Consider the following 6,114-nt stretch of genomic DNA (forward strand, 5'->3'; position numbering starts at 1 on the left):
CTATTGTGTTCTTTACCAAGGCCATCTGTGCAGAGAACAGTGCCTGGGCACATAGGAAGAAAGATTTGTGGATGAATGAATAAATGCTTCCCACGGACTAGGTCCTGGACTGCTGACCTCTGAGGACGCCAAGGAAGCCTGGCGGCCCCTCTCTGACCAGAGTTCCCCGACCGGAGGGAAGGATGGTTAAGAGAGGCCGTGCTCCAAATGTCATTCGGCAGGTCCCTCCCGCCACTGCCCACCCCATCAGCTTGGGTTGGGTGGGAGGTGGCTTTCCCTGGGCAGCCAGAACTCAGCAGGGAGTCACAGCCCTTCCTTGGGGAGGAAGAGAAACAGGTCTGAAGCCCTGGAGTTGCTCCTCATGTCTTAGGGGACTTGTGACATTCCTCCCATGAAAGGTGGAGTTAAACAACCCTTCCCCCACACCCCGTTAGCCTGAACGATCCACTTCTGAAAAACTGCAGCAGAAGTGACATGAATGACTTCTGAGGCGAAGTCCTAAAAGGTGCTACAACTTCCACCTGACTGTCTCTCAGGACACTTGGCCTCTGGACACAGCCACCATGCTGGGAGGAAGCCCCAGCGAGCCCACGTGGAACCATCACATGGAGAAACCTACATGGTGAGAAACAGGCCTCCAAGCCAATAGCCAATGCCAACCACTGCCGTGTGTGTGTGTGTGGATGGGCCTCGGATGACTACAGCCCCCAGCCTTCAAGACTTCCAACTGAGGGCCAGCTGTGCCCCGGTGCCCTGTCTAAATCCTGACCCACAGAACCCCTGAGCATAATAAATGGTCATTTTACACCATTCGATTTTGAGCAATTTGTTACAGAGCCATTGTAACTAAAATAGTTCTCAGTCCGCCCCTGCAATTCCCCTTCCATTCTGCCAGGTCCTCAAATCCAAGTCTAGGAGTGGAGAGTGAAAGACACCATCTTTTAGGGTCACTGGCCGTCAATAAGGACCAATGCTCCGTAGGGGACTGCTGCTTTATTTTTTGTGCTCCATGCTTTGAAAATTAGGAAAATCCGAGACTAGGATTATCTTCTGTTCCCCCTGGGCTAGGATTTACATCACTTCAGGATTATCTATTTCCTTGGAATTAAAATATCCATCACCTATAAAATAAAAAATTATTGGAGGATGGCTGGAAAAAGAGAAAATATGCTAATCCACTAAGAGGGAGAAAAGAGTAGAAGGCAGTTTCCTGGTATGTTCAGACGCATGAAACGTCAGAGCTGCTGAGACCGCTCCCTGGACCAAAACCAACACACGCGGGATGAGCCTGTCACGCACCCGTAGGGGAAGGATACCGGTATACGCTGCCCTTGCCCTCGGATTCTTCTAATCTGGTTGAGAGAACGAAGTGCAAAGACAACCAAGGATACAGGGTGCTCAGACCAGAAGACACCAACCACACAGAGCTGAGAAAAGGAAGTATGTGGTCAGCGGGATAATCAGAGGAGCAGCGTTTAACTGGCCAGTACTGCACCCAGAGCACCCCGATTGGCCGTGGCACCCTCCGTGACAGCCAACAGCACCCACTCGCAGGTCAGAAAGGTCTCCCCTTTTCTACTCTTCTTCAGTCCTTCTGACGATGCCAGGAGGACCCCTCAATTGGGTGTCTTTAACAGCTCTTTCTAGCAATCCCCCTTTTTTGTGCTGAGAGAGAACAGGCCATAGGCGTAGAGCCTTGGATAGGCCACAGAATCCAGCTAAGCTTTTTTCCCCATTTTTTTTTATTATTGTAGTAAAACACATATAACATAAAAATCACAAAGCTGGTTTGCCTATAACTGAAGTTATGGAAAGCTCAGATTTAAAGAGAGCATTAAGCCAGACAGGGAGGAGGGGGCAGATGGAGGGGGGAATAGGGAGAGGGAGGAAAAGGGAAGAGATGGGGAGAGGACCAGGACTAGAGCAGTTTCATTGCCAAGTCCCTGAGGCAGAGGACAGAGGACAGACAGCACCAGCAAACTCTTGCTTGCATGGCGAAGGGAGAGTCTCATCGGTCCTGAAAATAGCTTTTAGAAAAAAGTCTGTGGAAATGAATAAAATACATACACTATATTCTGGCAAACTGAAGGTACAGAGGAACTTCAAAAATCTAAATCAGTGATGATTTCTGAGGACTCTTACTGTAGTGAGTGGCGAAAGGAGCCAGTGGCCCCGGGGGAGGTGCCTCTGCACATGGCTGGTGCCGCCTTGGGAACCTGAGGGTTAATCCTGGTCATCTTGAGTGGGACCCACCTGGTCGGGTGTGGGGAACAAGGAGCACGAGGGGAATCAGGAGTGGGCTGGGAATCAACACCATCAGCGCCCTCCTGTTTCTGGTGGCCCAGTTGTCTGCTTAATGTTGCACTGATTGATTTGTTTCCTAGCCTTGAAGGCCACTGTGGGAGACACTGGCTATTGTTGCCCACTCAGCATCCACTCCCTGCCTCCTGGTCACAGCACTTTGCTTCTTCTTTGAGGACTCACCCAACCTTTGTCCACGTGGTCAGTGGGTTTGGCACCCGTGTGACCGAGATCTGGCCAGTTGATAGATCCCATCCACTTGGCCACAGTGATTGGTTCAGGACTTGGCCAGGTTGGACGAATCAGAGTCACCCTCAGGACTTTTGCTAGAATACTTGAGAAAGAAGTTCTCAATGCACTGGAATTGTGGAGAAGAAAGGAAATGTGCCTGAAGCCACTGGTAGCCACCTTGCCACCATGAAGCAAGACTCTGCCTGAAGATGGACCCAACACAGAGGAGAATGGAGTCAAGCGCTGGAAAGACTGTGTTGATGTCCTGATTTGAGCCCCTGGATTCAGCTAGGCCTGAAATCCACACTATCTGTATACTTTTCACTTGTAATAGCTCATAATTTCTTGTTTAAGCTTATTTGGGGACTCTGTCACTTTCAACTGAAAAGTCCCTGGCGGGAACACTAGCTGTCTTCCTGGGCTCCGCGCTAAGCAGTGTGCACAGCATACATACAATTCACCTGATTCGAGGGCAAGCTGGTGATAAGGGTTATAATCATTGTTTGGCCCTTCTGACAACTCAACAAAATTCATACTACCGTCATCCCCATTTTATAGATGTGAAACACGAGGTTCAAAAAACGTTGAAGTGACCAGTCTACAGTCGACAGCTATTAAATGGCAAAGTCAGGATTCCCAGTAAGTTCTACCCAATTCCAGGCGCAGAGTTTATACCCAAGAGGCAGCCCCGCCTCTCGAACTCACACCCTGGCTTTATAATGACCCTCAGTTATTTTCTATGTGTCATCGACGAGTCACTCCTTGCCACCAGTCTAGTTTCATTAGTCCCCTAATCGCTGATGAAAGGTCATGTGGAGGAATGAGGACGTTTCCTCTGCAGAGGACTCCAATACATGGTCCTGCTCCTCCCCTCAAGTCTGCCAACTCTCTTCACCATCCTTTACTGTCTCTGCCATCAGCGGTGCCCCTAAGAGACGTGATAGATCAGGACACTTCGGGGCCTCGGCCAAGGGCACGGCAAGGTCATTCTGTTTATTTTTCATCAACTTTTTCCAGGCTGACAGATGTGCGGCTGTATCTTGGAGACTGTACCTCTCTCTCACTTCAATTTTGATTCAAAATCCAGCCATTAAGAATATTGCGATTTATCTAGATAAGCATCCCCTCGAGTGGCCTCTTCATGGGCTTTATGACTCTTTTGAAGATTGTTTCCCTAAAATTCAGGGGATTTATTGAGAGTAACATAATCCATTATGTAGTTTCCTATTATCCTGGAGTTTCTTCCTCCCATCCACCCTCATCAGCGGAAACCCTGGACTTGCTCAGAAACCGAGTAATTAAGTACTTTTCCATGTTGTCCCCGTCTTAGCCGTGTACCTCCTCTTGAGTCCATCACGTGGTTCATTGGAAGACTCACTGGGGGAAGAACCAGGCTTCACATTATTTGCTTTAAAAGCTACATCAATTATATAGAGAGTCCCAAGTGAAATAAATTATCACAATGCATTCCACACATCAGAGCACATGCCAATTACATGTGCTCGAGGGCTAAAAGAAATTGGCTGATCCCAAAAATAAATCTGACAGCAAGTCTAACAAAAATTGTTTGAGAGAGCGCCAGTGGTTTTCCTGTTTTCTGTTGTGGACACTGGCTGTGGTTGGCCCTGTAGCACCCTGTTCTTCCAGGTCTGGTATACACTACATCGTCCCCTGGGGAACCGCTTCTCCCCCCCACTCTCCATGGTTTGGGTGGGGCTTCAGGGCCAGGCTTGTGTCTCTGGACTAACCAATCACAGCGTCACATCCTGCGTAACATAGGCAGACCTGTGGGACTTTGAATGCGAGGCTTTTCTGTTTTTCCAGGGAATTCCTGAGATGGTTGCATGGGAGCTTGTGGGTGTTGGCAGCCATCTTGTCACCATGAGGAGAAACGTCTGTTCAGGAGTGGAGCTGACACAGGGAAGGCAGAAGGACAAAGTAGATGTAGGGAGATGAACCAACGTGGCACCCCGACTTCTCACCTACGTCAGCCAGTACGTTCCCTTCTTTGTTGAAGCCAGTTCAAATTAAGTGTCTGCCACTTGCCTTCAAAAGCACCCTAGTATTTTGTCTCACCTAACTGTGACACTGGGTAGGCAGTCAAAATGACGGTGCAGGGGTGAGGGGTAAGCGCCTACCGGCTGTCAGTAGACACCGCTGATGGTGGCTGTCTCAAGAAACAGCGCCAGGAGAGTCATACTGGTTGACTTACTCAGGGGATGACAAATGCTACCAAAATAAATATTTAAAACTATTCTAGAAAGTCTGAGGTTCCACTCTTCCAGTAGGCAAGACATGAGGATTCATTCATAAGCCATTTCTTCTGATGGCAGAAACTACCCAGAGGTGGGAGGCCACCCGAACTGTGAAGCAGTGTGTTATACAAACATCAAACGTGACGCCAGCCCGGAGCCTGGTGGTGGCTCAGCAGAAGACATAAAGGGACTGTATCCTGGTGGCAGGACCCAGGGCTCCATTTTCAACAGAGTCAGCCCCTGGCAGAAGACAGTTTCATTTGAGAATGTCTATCCTTACGTGTGGTGCCTGTTTTCCTCAGAAATGCCTCCAGTTCGCACCTTCCCCATTTCCTCCCAGGAACCCCCACCCAGACAGACCGCTCTCACACACACACCCTCTCAACTTCTCTCCAACAACAAGTGTGCATTTCAACTGGCGCCTTCAATGACGTACCTAAAGGGGGGAATTTCAGGCATCCTAGCAGATTAATGGGAGAGATACTTTTGAGCAAGTTAAGTCAACATGCCACAAACACACCTGCCCGTCTTACCCACCTTGAAGTAGCCTTGACTTTTATCAGAGGAATTTTTTACCAACTGTATCCTTCTAAAGCTCATGTACTAGTGAGTTCCTATGTCCAGCAAATGCAACCGGTCGCCGGATTTGGGAAACCTGATGCTAGCAGCTGTCGAATGCCTTGATCTGTTTGCAGAGTAAAAATATTCACAAAGAACTTCTCCATTCCCTTCACCTCATTGTATGAATCCTGCCCAAAGCCACTTCAAAACTCAACTGCTGCCCCTTCTAGAAAGTTCTACCTGATTTGCTTGTTTAAAGGGAATAACTTCTGACCTTATGGCTGCCAAACCATTTAGACGTGCAGTAAAACCCAATGGTAACACTTGTGGGCACATTGGACTCGAACAGACCTGGATTGAAATTCTGACTCCCCCTAACCTTGCCTAGCTGTGTGACCTTGGCCAAGTTACTTCATTTCTCTGAGTCTCAGTTTCCTCATCTTTGAAATGGGGATAACAGTAGAAACTACCAAGTAGGGTTGCTGTGTGGATTAAATGAGAGGACGTAAGAAAATGTTGACTATAGGGCCTGGCACAAAATGAATGAGCATTTAATGAATGTTATCTACCACCTGTAGTAGCTGTATGAATTACAGTTGTGAACAAACTTTTTTCTCCCAATAGATGGAAGTCCTTTGACGGTGGTGTATTCATCATTTACTGCCACAATAGTGTGCACAACGAACATGCCCCCAAACAGAACAATGGGCCACAAAGCATTTGTTGGCGAGGCAGCTCTGTGACCTTGCTGGGCTCACTAATAGAC

The sequence above is a fragment of the Rhinolophus sinicus genome, chromosome 13, assembly GCF_057876585.1.
Source record: "Rhinolophus sinicus isolate RSI-liver-muscle chromosome 13, RSI-T2T, whole genome shotgun sequence".
Lineage (NCBI taxonomy): Eukaryota > Metazoa > Chordata > Mammalia > Chiroptera > Rhinolophidae > Rhinolophus > Rhinolophus sinicus.